The following is a 17,519-nucleotide window of genomic DNA, read 5'->3' on the forward strand; positions in this document are numbered from 1 at the left end:
GGCTTAAGTGATTCTCCTGCCTCATCCTCCCAAGTAGCTGGGATTACAAGCACCTGCCACCATGCCTGGCTAATTTTTGTATTTTTAGTAGAGGCGGGGTTTCACCATGTTGGCCAGGCTGGTCTTGAACTCCTGACCTCACGTGATCCACCCGCCTTGGCCTTCCAAAGTGCTGGGATTACAGGTGTGAGCCACCATGCCCGGCCTATGCAGACATCTCTTACAGAGCGTCCATTGTATTCTTCCTAGAACACTTTCGCTGTCTTACTCTCTTGCTCTGCTGCCTTCAATGGCTCCCTATGACCCACAGTGGCACTTCACAAGGTGTAGAATTGAGAGCTGCACCTTAGGGAATGCTATAGTCTGTAGCTCTCCTTTTGGAGAATCACATCTGGACGTGTGAACACAAGGGCCCTGCAGGAGAGAAACCTGTTTAAGTGAGCTTAATCCAGTCTGTTGGACCTGAAACTCTTGGCTCACCTAACACTTATTAAAGTCTTGTGGAACACACTGGAAAATGTTGGACCACAGAGTACAGGCTAAAGTTTCTATCTGAATTCCAGCCCTTCTACATTTCAGTCTACTCTCAATTTCCTTTCTTGTGACTTCTTGTCAACAGACCAACCCCCACCCCCAATACCTATTTCTCCCTCCAGCCTTCACACTCTTCTAGTTTAAGAATGAGATAATCTTGTAGCTGCTGGGAGTTTCCATGAAGGGGGACTGGCCCAGGAATGAGGTCAACCAGAGAAAAGTAGAGCCCTGAGAGAGGGACTAGGTCCTGAAGACTTCATTTAAGATGCAGGATCCAGCCTTGCTTGATGTCATTACTCCTAGACTTTCACATACAAGAGCCAAAAAATTGTCTTTTCTTCCCCCTTAACCCAGGGCTCCTGCAACCAAAAGAACACTTGACTGTGGCATCTTTCCAGCCTCCTGGTAAGTTTTCTGAGATTGGGCACTATGTCCTGTCCATTTCTATTCCCTCTCTGGTTTTTACACAGCATGGTACCAAGGGTTGGGGGTCAAATGGCTTGAGCCAGTGTTCCATGAGGCTCCCTTTCCTTGGTCCAGGATATGCCACGATGTTTGTAACATGGAGCTAACTTTGCAGTTGCCAACCTAGAGTGGAGTTTTCTCCTGGAGGGTGAGGGTGAGGATGTTGTTGAGGAAAGGGGAGCTGGCTGTGGTGGGAAGAGTGTGGGTGTGGGAGACAGACCCCTAGGTGGCGTCCATGACTCTCACCCCTGTGCTGACCCTTTGGTGTGGTCCTCTACCTCTCCAGAGTGGAGGGTGGGTGGGAGCTATTTTAACAATAGAATATGGCAAAGGTGAGGGTGTGTCACTCCCATGATCACACTAGATGGATTTGTATATGTGCATGTATGTGTGTATACGTGTGCATGTACACGTGACTCTGTCCTGCTAGCATACACTAACAAGAGATTCTCCTTGCTGGCTCAATGAAGTTAGCAGCTAGGTAAGGTGCCCCCATGGCAAGGAGCTGCGGGCAGCCTGAAGAAACTGGGTGGCCTCTTAGGACCTGAGGGCAGCCTCCAACAAGCAAGCAGCAAACCTCTGGGGCCTTCTGTTCTACAACTGCAAGGAAATAAATTCTGCCAACAGCCTGAATGAGCACGGAAGTGAACTCTTTCTCAGTCGAGCCTCTGAATGAGAACACAGTTCAACTCATGCCTTGACTGCAGCTTGTGAGAGTCTGAGAAGAGGACCAGGTAAGCGGTGCCCAGACTCCTGCCAAGGGAAACTGTGATATGTGTGTGGTTTTCAGCCACTGATTTTGTGGTCACTTGTTATGCAGCAATAGAAAACCAAACCAACAGACTTTGAAGAATGAAAGACTTAGGTTTGATTTCTGCTCTACTTACCAGTTGTGTGACCTTGCATGAGTCATGTCACCACACTGAGCTCCAGTTTTCTCATCTACAAATGGGTGCAGACTTGGGAGAATTAGAGATAATAAATAGAAAGCACCTAACATGGGGCCTGGCACAGAGTAGGTGCTCAATAAATAGTAGTTAAGAGTTACCCTGATTTTTAATTTTCGTCATTCATTTTTCTAAATTTTCAATAAGATCATGAATTACCTTGATAAACAGAAAGAACAATTTTGCTTAAAATAAGAAGGAAATGGACTTGTCTAAGGTCACATAGCTAGTCAGCAGTAGAGCCAAATGAGAGATCCTAAGCCTCCTAGGCCAGATCTTTTCCCAGAACAACTCCTTCCTTATCTATGGAATAACAATAACAGCAACAGCAACAATTACCCTAAGAGCCAGGCAGCTCCCCTGGACCAAACCTGCAAGGTGGTATAGTTATCTCCATTTTACAGATGGAGAAGCTGGGGCCAAAGTCCCACAGCTGGCAAGTGGCAGAGCTGGGATTTGCCTTCTGGAGCTGGAAGAAACCACCTAGTCCACAACATCCAAACTTGGCCTGGATTCTCCTTCCCCAGACCCCCTTGGAGGTGGCATGGGGGACACCTGGGCTTTCTGGAATGAGGCAAAGGCAAGGAAATCAGCAGTGAGACCTCGCCCAGATCCCATTACGCCAGGCGAGATCGCGTTTCCCCTGTTCTGGCGCCATAAGCAGGGCAGAGGAGCGGGCAGGCAGCCACTTTCCCGGTTATTCAAGTAGAAAATTACAGGTGCCCAAAATAGCCTGGGCATTCTTTTATTAATGAATAAGCAGTGAGTCGGCAGAGCTGGAATGGGGCTTTGCATGCATCTCTTTCCCCTGGCCACCTTCCTGAGATCTGCAGGGACCCTTGGCTCTCAGAGGGGACTTTCTCAGGAGTTGGGGGAGCTGGCAGGATTGGGGTGGGAGCATTTTCAGGGCCTGGTCATGGGAAAGGGGACAAGGAGGCCCCATGATGCAGGAGCTGGAAATGGCCCCAGTGCTAAGGGATGGGGTTCCCAGCAGATGCAGGTGAAGAGATGGCAGGTATAGGTCCATCCCAGCCACTCTCTTCTGGCTGTGTGGTCTTGGGCAAATGGCATAACGTGTCTGGGCCTTCATTTCTTTTTCTGTAAAATGAGGTAAATCATAAATTTACAGAAACATTTGTTTTCTACCAACCATAAAATTAATTGTAGACAATGTAGGCAATGCTCACTGTAGACAATGTAGAAAGTGGAAAAAAATACAAAAGTGACCATGATATCTCCCCTCCTCACCCCATTGCCCCTTCCTCAATTAAGATAATTAGCATTAATGGTTGGTATTTATTTTTCTAGTCTTCTTCTTATACACATATGAAAAAATGGCTGGTACAGCTTAGTGCCTGAGCTGCTGTGCTCTAAAAATGGAACCATCACTTACAGTCAACAAATATTAGTCAGTCAACAAACACTGTGAGCACTGCCCTAGGCCCTAGGGTGGCATGGAGGAAGGTTTCCCCCAACATCTCCTACAGCCGCTTTTTGTTTTTCAAGCCCTCTGGCAATGACTTCGCTGAGTCCTCAGAGCCACCTAGGGGGTCGTGGAGGAGGGAAAGTCATTTTTTGGGTTCCTCACATGGATATGGGACCAAAGTCAGGGCCCAGAATCCCCCCATGAGGCCATCTGTGACCTCTTCCTACAGCAGGTCTTGTACACATGGGTTGGCCTAGGCATGGCTTCTTGACCCCTGTCTCCTCCCTAGAGGGTCGGGGCAGGAGGCAGCTGTTCTCTTCTGGGGTTATTTCTTGGCTGGTTAATATGTAAAGTGCTTAGAATGGCACTTGGCATACAGTGTGCAGGAAGTGCACATTACTGACAAGATGGCCAGCACATCATGATCATTACTAGTTGCAGATAGGCCGTGTGAGGCCATTCCCTTCTGGAGACTGATTTGTAATGGACCTGAGGAGACAGCAGCTGAATCACGTGCAGGATAGAAATGACAACAGCACCAATGACAACCACTTCCATCTACCAGATACAGCACCACAGGCCAGGCACCATGCTGAGTCATATCATTACCCGCGTACAACCACCAGACTAAATGGGGGTTACTAAATGGGGGTTGCCTTTCATAGATGAGGAAACTGAGGCTCAGAGATGGTAAGTAACCCTCCCAAGGCCACACGGCTGGCAAGTGGCATCCCAGGTTTGTCTCATGCCGGACCCCTTACCCCCATCCATGAGGCTGAGCCTGCAGGGATGACGAAGGCCCTGCCCCTGAGAAGCTCGCTGTCAGTGGTAGAGTCCAAATTTGGAACTTGACCCTGAGTATCCTGGATTTGCTGAGGGATAGAAAGAGAAGGCTGTGGGCTCTGCCTTGGTATAGATCTCTACCCTGACACTTCCTAGCTCTGTCACCCTCTTAACTTCTCCATGCCTAAGTTTCTCATGGGAGAAATGGGGATAACAAAAGTGTTGCTGAGAAGATGAAATGAGATAACTGAAGCTGCTTGCATAGGTGGTGTATAGTAAGTGCTCAATAAATCCATCTGTTAAAAGCTTTATCACTGATATTCCTAGAGGAATTCTCAAATTTCCAAGGGCCACCCTCTTCCACCTGAGTGGATGGGTGAAGCAGTGGCTGGTTGAAGCAGTGGCTGGGTAACCTCAAGGAAACTCTAGCCACTCTTCTGGCATTTGACTTGGCTGCTTCACACCAGATAATGCTGCCTCTTGTCTGGGCTGCTGCAGACATAAGCCCTGATGTGATTTGGCTGTGTCCCCACCCAAATCTCATCTTGAATTGTAGTTCCCATAATCCACGTGGAAAGGGACCTGGCAGGAGTTGATTGGATCATGGGGGCTGTTACCCCTATGCTGTTCTCATGATAGTGAGTGAGTTCTCACGAGATCTGAGGGTTTTATTAGGGACTTTTCTCCCTTTGCTCGGCACTTCTCCTCCATGTCACCTTGTGAAGAAAGTGCCTTTCTTTCCCTTTGCCTTCTGCCATGACTGTAAGTTTCCTGAGGCCTCCCCAGCCATATGGAACTGTGAGTCAATTAAACCTCTTTTCTTTATAAATTTCCCAGTCTCGGGTATCTCTTCATAGCAGCATGAGAATGAACTAATACAAGCTCCAATGTGCAAGGAGGCCCTGCCCAGGGGCCCCCAACACCAGCTCCATCCCCTTCACTCCCCACTCCCAGTCTAAGATCAGCAGAATCTTGACAACTGACCCTGTATTCACAGAGAGGGTGTCATTATGAACAGGTGGGGGTGTCACTGGTGTGGCTTCAGCAGGATCAGTCCAGCCAGTGTGATGTTTGCCCAACCTGGATGGCTCCTCCAATCAGGCAGATACTCTTGATGTTCCGCATCATCTGTTTATGGGCAGGTCCCTGATGGAAACTCAGCCCAGGGAGCCTTGACAACTTGGTTGAGAGCAGGTGGGGAAATGCTGCTTCAGGGATTGCTTCCTGGGTTCTGGGAACCCCACCCACTGCACTGGGCAGTTACACCTGGGCAAGTGGGTGGCTCAGAGAGAGAAAGAGTTCTGGGACGGCTGCCTGGGTCTGATTCCTGGGTTCCCCATTGACCTGCTGTGTGGCCTTCACAAGGCACCTGACTTCTCTGAGCTGTTTCTCTTCCGTAAAATGGGGATAACAGTAGTGCCGACTTCACGGGGTTGTTGTAGGATGGTGCACGTAAAGTATTTGGATAGAGCTCTGCACATAGTAATTACTAACTAAATGGTAAATTATTTTTTGAAATGAAATTGTTTGTTGCCAAACTGCTCTGGGTGAGAATGAAGACAGGGAGGAGATGAGTCACACACTGCAGATTGTGGTTTTTTTTTTTCTTCTTTTTTTCATAGCAGTAGGTTCTTAACTCTGGGAAACCAGCTTCCTTAAGGATCTGACAAGGCCATGTTCTCTCTCTCTTTGGAAAGTCTACATGTCCTCACATACACATAGCATTTTGCATCCAACTTCATAGAAACCCACCCATGATCCTAAAAGTAAAATCTATCCCAAAGAAAGAATAAAGGATGCGCACCAAAATATATCTACTAAGATGTGAAGGAATGAAAACAACCTAAATATCCAAAAATCAGGGATTGGTCAAAAAAACTGTGGCATGTTGGTATCAGTGGAATGCTATGTACCCATGAAAAATGTCTTGGGCTGGGTGCAGTGGCTCACACTTCTAATCCCAGCACTTTGGGAGGCTGAGGGGGGCAGATCACTTGCGCCCAGGAGTTGGAGACGAGCCTAGGCAACATCGTGATAACTCGTCTCTACAAAATATAGAAAAATTAGCCAGGCCTGGTGGCACATACCTATAGTACTAGCTACTTGGGAGGCTGAGGTGGGAGGATCACTTGAGCCAGGGAGGTCGAGGCTGAAGTGAGCCATGATCACACCACTGCACTCCAGCCTGGGTGACAGAGAGAGAGAGACCCTGAAAAAAAAAAAAAGGACCCAGGTAACCAGATGGAAGGGTGAAAATCTGCACAGACTCATGCCACAGTGTCACAGTGGTTATACTTGCTGATTTTTCTACAATAATAATGTATTATTTGAGAAATAAAGAAATGAGAAAAGTTTGAAAAATGACAGAGCTAAGTTCACTTTTTAAAATAATAAAAATAAGGTTATTGTGGAAAGTATTGGAAAATAAAGAGAAAAAATCAAATCACCTCTCATCACCCCCCCCTTGCCTGTTATCAGTCATCTTTATGCACGGTTTGGAGTCATGTTTATTTTTATTGTACCAGCAGCCATGTGGGTCTCTTCCTTTCTAGGAGGCAACTCTAGTTGACTCTCCACTCCCACGCTGCGGGAATTGACGGCGCACAGGGAATAGTTTCTACTGCTGTCCTTCCCGTTACCTCCTCCAATGGGGCTTCAGTCACCACCTCTCTGGAAGGTGATGATGGTCGGCAGCTCCATATCGCCAGCCGTGACTCTGCCCTGAAATCTAGCCCAAGGGAGCCAACTGCCTGTTTTGTCAGGTAACACCGACAAAAATAGCAGCCATTTGTTCAGCTCACACTATGTGTCAAGGACTGTGCTCAGTAGATTCTATTACTGATCTATTTTATAGATGAGGAAACTGAGGCTGAGAGATCAAGGAGGTGGCCAAGGTTACAGAGTTAGTGAGATGGGGAGCAGGAGGAAAACTGTGGGTTGTCTGACTTCACTGCCCAGGCTTCTCATGCTGTGCTAGAGCTGACTCCAGTGAGCTGACCTCAGCCCTCCCGTGCCAAGATCCTTGGCCTGGTTCCTCTGACTTCATCAACCTCTGCCCCCTGTGTCCTCTCTCTTACAGCACTCACCCCTCGTCCTGCCCTGCCCAGCCCCTGCCTGCTGCTCTGGCCTGACCAACTTGCTCTCAGTGCCCTGAGTGCCAGCAAGGCCTCTCTCCTCTGGCCTTTGTGTAAGCAGATCTTTCTACCTAGAACACTGTTGCCCTCTTTTTGCCTGGCTTCTTCCTTCAGGACTCTGCTTAGATGGCACCTCCTCCAGGAAGCCTTCCCTGATATTCCCCTCCCTAGGATTGGGTACCCTAGGGCCATATCTCCCAGGGAGAGGTGAGTCTTGGGGAGGCTCAACCCTCCTAAGTGCTCAGCTTCCCACAGCTGCCAAGTCCTTGCCCTGGGATGGTAGAGACTGCTGGGCAGGAGGCAGAAGGCGGAAGTCCAGCCCTTACGGCTTGTCCAAGGTCTATACGTTACATCTGCCTCAGACAGCCTTCTGGCTTTGGCTCCTGCAGGTGCCACAACTCCCTGCAGCCTGCTGTACCTGGGAAGTGCCAGTGGGCTGGACCGGATCAGCATCAGTCACTAGGGGAAGTCAGTCTCTCTCTAGTATTCACCTGGCTGAGCCTGGATGGGAGATCCCTGGAAAAACTGCCGCTGAAACTTTCCACTGACTCTGGCCTGGCTCTGGCTCCAGAGGAAAGAGAGCCCGTAGCCATTTCAGGGTTGAGCCCATTAGCCATGCTGTCCCAGGCCAGACTCACAGAGAGGAGGTGTCAGTGGGATGTGGCTAAAAAGAATTTCTGTGTCGCCAGGTCCTGGCTGTGGAATTTTGGATTCCTGCTTAGGGTTTTTTTGTTTTTTGTTTTTTGCATCTATGTCATGAGTGAATTGGCCTGTAATTTACTTTTCTTTCATTGTCCTTGTTTAATTTTGATAGCAGTTATTATTATTATAAAATGAAGCAGGAAGTGTTCCCTCATTTTCTATTGTCTAGAAGACTCTGCCTGAACCCAAACTGATGAATTTCTCTAAAGTTTAAAAGAACTCACCTATAAAACTGCTGTTCTGATAGTAACTCATGATTCAATTTCTTATCTTTCTTTCTTTCTTTTTTTTTTTTTTTTTTGAGATGCAGTTTTGCTCTTCTCGCTCAGGCTAGAGTGTGGTGGCGTGATCTCGGCTCACTGCAAACTCCGCCTCCTGGGTTCAAGCGATTCTCTTGCCTCAGCCTCCCAAGTATCTGGGATTACAGGCGCCTGCCACCATGCCTGGCTAATTTTTGTATTTTTAGTAGAGACAGGGTTTTGCCATGTTGGCCAGGCTGGTCTTGAACTCCTGACGTCAATTGATCCACCCACCTTGGCCTCCCAAAGTGCTGGGATTACAGGTGTGAGCCACCGCACCGGGACGATTCAAATTCTTTAACTGTTATTAACTCACTCTGTTGCCCAGGCTGGTGGAGTGCAATGGCACAATCTTGGCTCACTGCAACCTCCGCCTCCCGGGTTCAAGCGATTCTACCACCTCAGCCTCCTGAGTAGCTGGGATTACAGGTGCACACTACCACATCTGGCTGATTTTTGTATTTTTAGTACAGATGGGGTTTCACTATGTTGGCCAGGCTGGTTTTGAGCTCCTGACCTCAAGTGATCTGCCCACCTTGCCCTCCCAAAGTGCTGAGATTACAGGCGTGAGCCACCACGTCTGGCCCAAGCCAATAGGATTTTTGTTCAACAATATTTTCTAGATGTTTCTTAAAGCCAACTACATCATTCTCTATTACGTTTTTAAAGGAACCAACTTTTGGCCATCTTCAATATCATGTATTTTTATTCTTTAATTTTGGTTCTTATTTTAATTTTTTCATGACTTTTACATTCTTTGGATTGTTTCTGTTGTTCTTTTACCAACTTCATAACTTTGACGTTTAGCTCAGTAAGTCTCAGTCTTCTTTTCAATGTGCATTTAAAACTATAACCTTCTTCTTAAGGACCATTTTAGCTGCTTCCTCCAAGTTTCAATATATAGTATTTTCATTGTCATTTGAATCTAAAGATTTTCTTGTGCCCTTACAGAGACAACATGCGGATGAGGAAAGCTAGATTTGAGACAGTTAAATAACCAAAGAAGGTAATTTCAGATGGTGGTAAGCTCTGTGAAGGAACTGCAGGACTTGGGACCAAGATGGGGGGATTTTAGCTGGAGGGAAGATAGAGAAGGCCAGGCGCAGTGGCTTATGCCTGTAATCCCAGCACTTTGGGAGGCTGAGGTGTGTGGATTCCTTGAGCCCAGAAGTTGGAGACCAGCCTGGGCAACATGGTGAGACACTGTCTCTACAAAAATTACAAAAATTAGCTGGGCATGGTAGTGTGTGCCTATAATCCCAGCTACTCAGGAGGCTGAGGTAGGAGGATCACTTGAGCCCTAAAGGCAGAGGTTGCAATGAGCCAAGATTTTGCCACTGCACTCCAGCCTGGGTGACAGAGCCAGACCCTGTCTCAAAAAAAAAAAAAAAAAAAAAAAAGGACTTGTCTCTGAGCTGAAACCAGAAGGAGTCAATCATGAGGAGACCTAGGGAAAGGTGCACAGGTGGAGGGAACAGTGGAGACAAAAGCTCTGAGGTGGGGAAGAGATTGGGCTGTCAGAGATACCTGTGGAGCCCAGTGTGTATGGAGTAGGGAGCCCAGAGCACGATCAGCCAGGGCCTGTGGCGTTCCTTGTAACAGCTCTTGAAGGGTTTTACCGGAGAGAAGAGAGGATCAGATTCAGAATTAAAGTAGCTCATTCTGGCTTTGCCATATGGGAACGCACTGCAGCTGGACAGGAGCTACATTGGACTTGAGGCCCCAGGAGAGCAGCTGGCAGAGGATGGCTGGGTCTCAGCCAGAGGAATGTAGAACTTCAGGTGCCCGAGAAGAATGTCCACCAAGTACAGAGGTCCAGGGGGCCAGGCGTTATTGTTATGGGTTGAATTGTATCCCCCAAAAGGAATGTTGAGGTCCTAGCTCCTACCTGTGAATGTGACTTTATTTCCAAATGTAGATTTGGAAAGCAGATGTAGTCAAGTTAAGATGAGGTCATTAGGGTAGGCCCTAATCGAATCTGACTGGTGTCCTTATAAGAGGAGAACACACACACACACACACACACACACACACACACACACACACCCCACCACCATGTGATGACAAGGGCAGAACACCACGGATTGCAGGCAACACCAAAAGCTAAGAGAAGGGCATGGAACAGATCCTCTGAGAGCCTTCTGAGGAGCACGCCCTGCCGACACCCTGATTTCAGCTTCTAGCCTCCAGAACTGTGCGAGAATAAACTGTTGTTTTCGGCTCCCCAGTTTCTTTTTTTTTAGACAGAGTCTTGCTCTGTCACCCAGGCTGGAGTGCAGTGGCACGATCTCGGCTCACTGCAAGCTCCGCCTCCCGGGTTCAAGTGATTCTCCTGCCTCAGCCTCCCGAATAGCTGGGACTACAGGCACACGCCACCACATCCAGCTAACTTTTTGTATTTTTGTAGAGACGGGGTTTCACTGTGTTAGCCAGGATGGTCTCAATCTCTTGACCTTGTGATCCGCCTGCCTCGGCCTCCCAAAGTGCTGGGATTACAGGCGTGAGCCACCGTGCCTGGCCTCGGCTACCCAGTTTCTCATCATTTGTTATGGCCGCCCCAGGAAACTCCTGTGTCACTTCACAGTGCCTGCTTTTGATGGCAGAGTCAGCATGGGACCTTCACAGACACTGGCCGGTTCAGGGCCTGCAGGTCTCAATGGCAGGCCTCTTCCTCAACGTGCACCACATCATACAACTCAGAATGACCCCTACCTGCTCCCAGAGCTCAGGTGGGTGGAGAAAAATCCCTGGATGGTCCCTCAAAAGGACAGACACTGCCCCATTTCTGGCTGAGCTCCTGCAAGTTCTAGGTGTGACATCATCCCTATGGGACACCTCAGGCCCGTCCTGAGCTTCCTGAGGAGCCGGATGTCACCTAGACCAAGCCAGGCTCTTCCAGCTTCCCTGTGGCAGCCTCTGTCATCTTAGATTTTAGATGAAAAAGAAAGTTCCAGCTCCTCGCCTTTCTCTCCGCCCCAGGCCCTGAGATCTGATCTCTCACTTACACAAAGCCCCTTGTTTATGTTAGTTTGGGAGACACAGTGTTCTGAAAGCCGATCCCTGGGGCCCAGGGAGGGAGCTGCGTTTTTGGGTTTCTGCCTGCGAGAAAACCGGCTTTTGATTTGGCCCCTCTTGCACCACCTCCAAACCCTTTCAAGATAGAAATTAAATTCTCCTGAACTTTAGGCCCCTCTTCAGTGCTACTCCCAGGGGAGTGGAGCCACTACCTACTATTAACTCTGCCTTGCACAAGGTAAAGATTTATTCTGGCTTGACATGAACAGCTTCAGTCCTGATGCTTGAAAAACAAGATGAACAGCTTCAATCCTGACGCTTGAAAAACAAGTCCATGAGAATGTGGGCTGTGGAGCCAGAAGTATCCAAGTTCAAGTCCCAGCTTTGGCACTTGTTGGCTCTGTGATCTTGAGACGTGAACTCAACCTCTTTGAGTCGAGCGTCTGCTTTGGTGAAATGGGGACATCGATACCTTTGTGGCTGGGTTTGTGGTGAGGATTCCATGGAAGTTCAATTATTAGAAGGCATTCTTATTTATCTTCAGGAAGTGCCCATTTTGCAGATGAGAAGGACTGAGTGAGGCTCAAGGGGGTAGGCCCAGGTTGGCTGTGTTGTGCAAGGTTTCTGTAAGGCCTTGGCTTTTGGAGCATGTGGAGGAATCTGAACACTAGCCTGCTTTTGCACAGTGTTATCTTGTCTGAGCCCTTCATGGCTGTGAAATGGGGAAAACTACCCATGCCAGGCTGCTCAGAGAAGCCAGTGATGCTGCACACATGAGGCCCTGGCTCTGCACCTGGGGTAGAATTGGCCCTCCGAAGAATGACTGTTGCTGCCCTCTCTTTTTCTCTCCTGCCTCACTTTACCCTAAACCAGTGGGCAGCACAGCTACCTTCTCTGCTTTGACATGGAGCCCAGAGTGGGAGCCCAGAGAGGGAGGCCATCTTGCCCAGGGTCCCTCATTCAGGGCCTCTGAGGCGAATATTTTATTCTTATTCGTGAACGAGGAAGATTGGATTAGGAGGAGGTGGACTAAGATTAAAGTGGATTTAAAAAGAATTAAAATAATTTCCTTCTCTCTACTGCCTTGGAAATGAGATTTGGCCCCAAGGCCCGAGGATGGGGGGAAGGTGGCCATCTTGGGCCCCCTGTGACCTCTTCCTCTCTTGAGGTCTTAGAACATCTGGGAGTGAAGAAGGGCCCTGGTGGGCACCTGGAGGGTGGTGTTGGGGCAGGGGGTGAAGTCAGGGGGACAGGTTTGGGGTTTCTTCAATTCTTTTTCTGGGGGATTTTCTCTTTGTGTTTTGCCTCTTGTGTCTTTGTCTCTGTGTCTCTGTCTTTCTCTCTTATCTCTATTTTGAATAGTGAGCAAAAGAAAGAAGAGAGAAAAAAAGAATGTTCTCCTTGATCAAAGAGTCTGAGGCAGAAACATAGTTGTGGTTTTTTTTTCCTTGAGACAAGATCTTATTCTGTCACCCAGGATGGAGTGCAGTGGTGCTACCATGGCTCACTGCAGCCTTGACCTCCTGGGCTCAAGGAATCCTCCTGCTTCAGCCTCCTGAGTAGCTGGGACTACAGGTGCACCACCATGCCCAGCTAATTAATTTTTCTTTTTTTGTAGTGATGGGTCTCACTATCTTGCCCAGGCTGGTCCTGAATTCCTGGGCTCAAGTGATCCTCCCACCTTGGCCTCCCAAACTGTTGGGATTACGGGCCGTGAGCCACTGTACCAGAACTTTACATAGCTGTTTTTTGAGAGGAGAGGATGGCATGGCAGGGTAATGCAGGATAGGTGGGAGAAGTTAAGGTGCCACCGAACCAAATCTGTGGCAGTCCCTAAACCCAGAACCAGGAATCTGGGGGCCCCTACGAGGCTGAAGAGGGCTGGAAAACCAAGAAGTTCTTTCAGTTCTGGGACATGCCGCAGCCTCTCATACCTCCAGGCCTTGGCAGATGCTGTTGCCTGCTGGAAACCTCTCCCTGCCTCCTGACCTGATTAACCCTTCTTCGTCTTTTACCTCTCGGCCTCGTGGGTCCCCCTTCAGTGCCCCAGGTCCTATCTGCTTCCCTCATCATAGTACCCAGCACCTGCTCTGTCACTGGGGATGGCTTATTTCTCTCCCATGGGGCTGTGCACCCCAAGGGTGAGCCTAAGTCCCGTTCACTCATCTATCTCCAGTGCCTGGGTCCCTATGCCCAGTCAACATTTGTAGAATAAATGATGAACAAGCCATGAGGGATTTTGCATTTGGCCAGGAAGTTGTGCAGGTGGAAAGTGTGTGTAAATGTGTGTATGTGTGTGTGGTGGGGAGGTGGAGGCAGGGTGGGGAATGTGAGAATTTGGATCAGAGCCTTAGAGACATTGGAGGGGAAGGAGGGACATGTGGGGGAAACTGAGGGATTCAGTCTATGTCCCTCCCCCCAGCCTGAAGTTCTGCATGGATCCTTCCATAAGGTTGGCCTTCAACTCAGGGAAGCTTTTGGGAAATCAGCCTCCCTCTCTCCTGCCCTCCCTTCCTTAATTAATTAATGGAGCACCTTCTATGTCACAATGGTAAACCAAAAATCAAACGGCCTCCCTTCCCTCATGGATAAATCACAGAACTAAACATGAAATCACAGAGTGGTCAGCGTGGAGGAGAGACCAGAGAGCTCTGTGAGTGTGATGGGGTTTGCCCTAGTCCGGGGAAGTGGGGACAGTGATGGTGTCATGGGGTCCCTGAGGAACTTGACCCCTTCTAATCTCTCTGACCTTCCCAGCCACCCCTGGTAATCCTACGGGCTTGGCAAAACCTGTAGGCCTAATAATGCACATGCAGTTCTGAGACAAGCTTGCCCTGTTCTTGTCCACTTATCTAAGCCCCTCACCCCATATAGATATTTGAGATCCACTCAGGGAAGGCTTCGTGGAAGAAGTCTCGGCTGAGCCGGTATCTTTTTTCCTTCCTTTCTCCTTTGATTCCTTCTCCCTCCTAAGCTGGGCTTTCAGCCATAAGACAGGATGGGGAAAGTTTTAGTCTTGGAAGCGGCGGTTCCAGGGCTGTGAGGGATGACGCTGTGGAATGACGGAGCAGGACTCCTCCTGGGGAGACCCAGCCAGCACCTGGGCACACGGCTCCACTGGTAGAGGGTGGGCCAGTTGTCCCACTAACCCATTCTCTTGTTGCCTTTGTGCAGTGCCCAACCTGTACACCTGTTTGAAGCAGCCCTGGGCATTCAAACCTTAAACCCAGCTTGGGGAAGGCCAAGGACAGATGGAAATAAAAGCCCCATTAGGAGGCCTTGGAGAGCAGGAAAACTGTGCCCTTTCCTGCCTCCGAAGGTCACTCTGCCTGACTTCAAATGCCCTTTTTGGCTGCAGCCAGTCCAGTCCCCACTCCTCCTCTACACTCACCTTCTGCCCCTGGACTTCCCCAGGGGAGAAATGTCAACTCTAACTTTTTCAGGAGTTTCAGCCCAGGCCATTCTGAAGGTGGGAGTGAAGGAGGTGGCGGCATGGTTCCCAGGGAAGGGGAGGACAGTATATTTACCAGTTTGCTGAGGCTGGGGAGGAAATCATTCAGGGACTTTCAAATCTAGCAGGTAAATAGAGTAAAAGGGGAGCCCGGAACTAAATGACAAATTTTAGCGCTTGGGAAACCATGCTCACAACTCCAGCATACGTGTTTGCACCTGACCAGAGCCCTCAGGAATGTGGCCTTCCATGCACAGATGTCACCTTGGCTGGCACTAAGGACTGGGACCAGCTTTCTGGGGTTGTGACCTGTGCAGCTGCACAGGGCTCTGAGCTCAGAAGGGCCCTGTGCTTGGTTTAATGCTCTGCTGTTGCTGTCTTGAGACTCTTAATGATTTTTGAACAAGGGACCCCACATTTTCATTTTGCACTGAGACTTGCTATGGACAAAGTGACAAGCTCATTTTTACCATGGTTGGGGAGGGCACTGGGAATCATTTAATGCAAACCTCTCTGTTCCCAGATGGGGACACTGAGACCCAAGGGCAAGCATGCATCCAGGCACTTCAAGAACTTTCTCATTTAGTTCTCACACTGATAACACTAAAGTGGGTACTATTTTTATCCCCATTTTAGGGATGAGGAAAGCAAAGCTTAAACATCACCCAGAAAGTGAGTGCTAGAGGCTCCACTTGGCCCCAGGCCTCTTCTCCCTGAGTCTGGATGCTTTCCAAACATCTGCATAACGGGGGTTGCAGGGTGGTGGGGAGAACTTGAGCTCAGGATGCAATGTGCCTGGCCTGCCCAAGAGAGTGCTGCCTGGCTAGGCACAGCTCAGTGCAACACTAGCCCTGCCACTTCCTTACTGGTGACCTCTGAGCCTCAGTGTCTTGACCTGTGAAATGGGCATGAGAATATTAGCCCTTTCATGGGGCATTTGTGAGAATGATATGCCTAGCTCAGTGTCAGGTGGGGGAGAGGTCTTGGGAATTGCACTGAGGCCCAGGCAAGTAATGACTGCAATTGGCATGAAGGGCAGAGCAGCTTTGAGTGGTTCCCACCCATGAAGTGGGTACAGCAGCCTCTACTTTGCTGGGCTGTGGACGTGCTGGAGGGACAGCATGAAAAAGCATTTAGGGCTGGGCTAACGCCTGTAATCCCAGCACTTTGGGAGGCCGAGGTGGGTGGATCACTTGAGGTCAGGAGTTCGAGACCAGCCTGGCCAACATGACAAAACCCCATCTCTACTAAAAATACAAAAAAATTAGCTGGGCGTGGTGATGCACACCTGTAATCTCAGTTACTCGGGAGACTGAGGCAGGAGAATCACTTTGGGAGGTGGGGGTTGTTGTGAGCTGAGATTGTGCCACTGCACTCCAACCTGGGTGACAGGGTGAGACTCTGTACTCCCCCCACCCCCTCCCCCAAAAGAAAGCATTTAGCATAGTGGCTGCTGGTGGGGTTGGAGCTCGACAATTGACATTCCTCTTCTTCCTTTCCTGTCATCTTCCCTCACACCTTGGGATGGAATATCTGTCAGTGCAATTGGAATTCAATTCACATGCTGTCAGAGACTTACAAGAGCAGGTGGGGCAAGCCCTGAGGCTGGAATGCAGAGAAGTGTTGGCGGTGGATAGAAATCAGGAGGACAATACAGGCAGCCAAATGGAGTGAGAAAAGGTGGAGAGGCTGGAATGATCCCAGAGACCAGGGCCCAGTGGGGAGGCTGCTGGGCAGGAGGGGGGCTCTGCCTTTGTTGGGGGGGATATTTTTTCCTCACCCCCATGAGCTCCTGACACATTTCTCCTCTTGTCCTTGAGCCTCCCACTCTGGGCCCAGGAGTCCTTTGGGAACCCAGCTGTGGAGTCCCAATAGCACCCAGGAGCGAGGTGTGAGGCCCCTTTCTCCTCCGAGAAGCTGTCTGAGGCGGTGGGCAGAGTCAGGGTCATGGGATGGCATGCTGTGAGCGCCTCCTGATGAGGTCCTCACACGTCACTGAGCTGGGCGCAATGAGCTGGAATCCTCTGCTGGGCTTGGCGGCCCTGAGCATCAGGCAGGCCCATCCATCATCGGCGGGGAAAATTGTTCAGGGAGCCAGCAGGGCCCAGCCAGATGTGTACCTTCTGGGCTCTGATAGAATGAACACACCCTTTCAGGCCATTCATCAAATTTAGCCATAGTGCTTCTATTTTTTCCCCTTTTGTTTCAGTCAAGGCAACTTTCTCTTAATGAAGATGAATGCAAAGCGATGAGTGTCTTGGTAAACAACAGGGTCAGAGGACAGGACTCTTTCAGGGCCACAAAAAACCTGGGTGGTGTTGGGTTTGGAGAAATGTTTTACAGAACGAAAGCCAAGTGTCCAAACCTCCAGGGGCCTATGCTGCCGCCTCCTGCCCTGCAGAAGCGCCACCTGCAGCCTCTAGAGCAGCAGCAACAGGACCACGTGCCATTCCCTGAGCACCCACTGAGTGCCGGGCACCTCGCCTCAGCCTGCTGTGGAAGGTAAATCATCATGCTGCCTGACAGCTGAGGAAACTGAGGCTCAGAGGGGTTAAATGAGATGCCCCGACAGGGGCTCCAGGTGGGATGTGAGCACTGTTGTGTTTCCACCTTTAGAAGCGCCAGCAGTGGGGTTTGCTGTTTGAGAGGCCAGGCTCTTAGGGCAGCCTGGGTCAAATGTTAACTCCACCCTTACTAGCTGGGTGACCCTGAGCCTCTTGCGTAACCTCTCCATGTCTCTGGATTTCTGGGTGATAAAACTCT

The 17,519-nt window shown here is 49.5% G+C and overlaps 1 protein-coding gene and 1 long non-coding RNA gene across 2 annotated transcripts in view; one reads left to right on the forward strand and one right to left on the reverse strand.

The window, feature by feature from the left end:
- FAM107A (family with sequence similarity 107 member A) overlaps positions 1-17,519 on the reverse strand; it is a 63,376-nt gene that overhangs the window by 42,046 nt on the left and 3,811 nt on the right. The window lies entirely within an intron of this gene.
- On the forward strand, positions 807-13,277 carry LOC112439260 (uncharacterized). The gene is made up of 4 exons (XR_004670580.2): positions 807-939; positions 1,470-1,733; positions 6,708-6,917; positions 9,242-13,277. It is a non-coding gene; the product is annotated as an uncharacterized LOC112439260 (long non-coding RNA).

Source organism: Pan paniscus, chromosome 2, assembly GCF_029289425.2.
Source record: "Pan paniscus chromosome 2, NHGRI_mPanPan1-v2.0_pri, whole genome shotgun sequence".
NCBI classification, from domain to species: domain Eukaryota; kingdom Metazoa; phylum Chordata; class Mammalia; order Primates; family Hominidae; genus Pan; species Pan paniscus.